Raw genomic sequence first — 3,077 nt, 5'->3', positions numbered from 1 at the left:
GCCATGGCCGCTGAGCCTGTGCGTCCGGAGCCTGTGCTCCGCAACGGGAGAGGCCACAACGGTGAGAGGCCCGCGTACCGCAAAAAAAAAAAAAAAAAAAAAAAAAAAAAAAAAAAAAAAAAAAGCAATGACCAGACTTTGAATCGACTGACTTTATCCCCTTTTCTTTACCTGCTAACAACAGAGAAGTAATTCTGTTATATGCTTGGATAAAATAAAAAATAATAAGGTAATTCTGATTGTCAGCCTTCCAATTCTGCAGAAACTATAAATCTGATCCCAAAAGAGAAACCCTTGCCAGAGACAGGGAACACAGAGTTCCAAATTCTAGAACTTTTTCTTGGATGCATTACAGAGGCCAGGGTCAGACCATCAATATCTGAGCAGCAATGTCAAGAAGAGACGGTGTTGGCAAGAACCAGATAGCTGGTGTCCTAACAACCATATACATATGATGTTCCTTTAGAACAAGCATAATTTTCTTTAAAAGTGATTAACATTCCATTATTTAAGTGATGGCTGGTAGTCTTATTTCCATCGCTTTTTGCAGACTCATAAAAACTCAGGCTCAGCTTTGCTACATCTTCCAATTATAAGAGAAGCCAGAAATATAAATTTTTACATGAAATAACTTGAAAGCTTTAAATACTGAGAATTCAAAAATTTGAAAAATACATTGTAGACAAAACAAAATATATATTGGGTCCGTTTCACCCCATAGGCTGAGTCTCTTGTGTATTTCTGTAGCCTTATAATCTTTTAAGATCTCACCTCCTCATCTAAAAATGTAGACATAGTGAACTTTGTCAGATTCTTTGAAGACAATGCCTTACTTTGTAATGTGAAAACATACCAAATACAAGTTTGAATGAAATTAATAAGTCTTGATAATTAATAACCTCATTTCCCAGAAAGAAATATCAACTATTATATGCAGAGGTGAAAGCAGAGATTATTTGAGGCTTCCCTATCCCCTCTTCAAAAGGCAGATGAAGAAATTACACCAGAGACAATGACTTTCCCACAATCAGTGGTTTATTAATGGTAGAGTTTGAGCTCAAACACAAGTTTCAATACATAACCTTTCTCCTCATCAGCCGGCTTTCTTTATTCTGTCAAGGAAGTCATTTGAACTCCTAGATCCAGCCATGCATGCAGTCAATCACCCTGCACTGGATTTTTCAATTACATGTACCAGTATACCTTTCCCCTCCCCCTTATATTCCGATTGATGTAGCCACTTCAGTTGGGTTTCTGTCACTTGCAACCAAAAGAAGGGGACTATTAGTCCCAGAAACAATTACTCCTTTCCACATTCCTGCTACATCATGCTCTTCTCCAAACGGGAATACTTGCCTTTCCTTATGCTTACACAAATCATACAAATTCTTTAAGACCTAGTGAAACTGAGCAGGGTCCTGTGGGGCTCCTGGGCATGGAAGCCTTTCTGTGTCCCCCATTTCTGGTTTGAAGGGAACACGCTTCAGCCTCCATGATCTTCCCTGAGTTCCAAAGGTCAGGTTCAAACAGTTGCTAATCAGGGAAGGGAGCAGTCAAGAAACAATAGTGTGGGCTTGGCACAGGATCCTGGTTTTGACTCAAGGGATACACATAACAGTATCTTTGAACTCTTCTGCAGAACTAGAACCCCCCAACTCATGGAAGATGTTATCTACTTGATGAAGCATTCTTCATTCCAGAGAGAAGATCAGGAGACCACCTGAGGCCAGATTAAAGCAATACACGCCCTACACACACCCTGATCCTTATCAGCAAGACGCCAACCCCCCCAACCACTGCTATAAAACTCCTCACCAAATGCCCCCCCGGTTGCGACCCACAGTTTTGTAGGGCACGAGCCCACTGTGTCCCCCTTGGCCTGGCAAAGCAATAAAGCTATTCTTTTCTACTTCACCCAAAAGTCTGTCTCTGAGATTCGACCCGGCACCAGTGCACAGAGGTCGACTTTTCGGCATCACTAACCCTACTCTACTTCCCCCATGAAGATTTTCCCTACTATTATATCCAATCGCGTGTGTGTGTGTGTGTGTGTGTGTGTGTGTTTCTACTTCACCCAAAAGTCTGTCTCTGAGATTCGACCCGGCACCAGTGCACAGAGGCCGACTTTTCGGCATCACTAACCCTACTCTACTTCCCCCATGAAGATTTTCCCTACTATTATATCCAATCGCGTGTGTGTGTGTGTGTGTGTGTGTGTGTATACATACTCTCTGTCCCCCTCCCCTACTTTAGTATTTGTAATCAGCATCTTACAATTAAACACTATCTTATTCTCAATTTATTTGGTATCTTCCAAACTAGAACATAAGCTGCCAATTCAGAAGCATATCTCAAAGCTATCTTCTGGTTCTGCCACGAAGCCAGAGACAGAACTGGTCTTTTTTAGAACTTAGCTTTCCGTTAGCAGAACTCTCCTGATCATTCCAACTTAAGCTGTTGGCCCCAAATACTGCTTATATTTCAATGTGATGGCCTATGGTTGTATATTAAATTTGCTTTTGCCGGAAAAAGACCTTGGAATCATTTGATGTTTACCACTTTACACGGTACAACTTTTTAGGAATGAAACATTTAATTTCCTTTGTTTTTCAGTCCAGTTTTAGGGACGCAAAAGGCTATTCCAGTGTGTAATGAGGCAAGAACTTCTCTTATTACTTTTTTGGTATCCTGCATCTTCAAAATGCCTCTACTAGTACCAGTGCATAACAGTTCCTGCCCATTGCATCAAGAAGATTGGGGAGGAAATGCCAAAAAGCATATTGAAAGAATTCAATTCTTTCCCTGCAGAAGAGAAAAACATATAATTCTTTCTGAAGGAATCCTGGGTTGAACAGTCGTTTAGTTTTCTCAAAAGGTGAGAATATTTTATTTTCTTTAATGCAAATTGTATGTTGCCCTGACAAACAGCCCTTCAGAATTTTGAATAGTGGAGCTAACCCAAGTGCCTCAAAGCACATCTGAATGGATGAATCACCATTATTGATTTTTTTGTTTGTTTGTTTTTTTGCGGTACACGGGCCTCTCACTGTTGTGGCCTCTCCCGTTGCGGAGCACAG

At 40.8% G+C, this 3,077-nt stretch overlaps 1 protein-coding gene across 8 annotated transcripts in view; it reads right to left on the bottom strand.

Annotated features, from left to right (window-relative positions):
* Window positions 1-3,077, bottom strand: part of CADPS (calcium dependent secretion activator) — a 489,257-nt gene that overhangs the window by 480,079 nt on the left and 6,101 nt on the right. The gene's annotated exons all lie outside the window — the stretch shown is intronic.

Source organism: Physeter macrocephalus, chromosome 18 (genome assembly GCF_002837175.3).
Source record: "Physeter macrocephalus isolate SW-GA chromosome 18, ASM283717v5, whole genome shotgun sequence".
Lineage (NCBI taxonomy): Eukaryota > Metazoa > Chordata > Mammalia > Artiodactyla > Physeteridae > Physeter > Physeter macrocephalus.
This window is presented reverse-complemented; position numbering and strand designations above follow the sequence as displayed.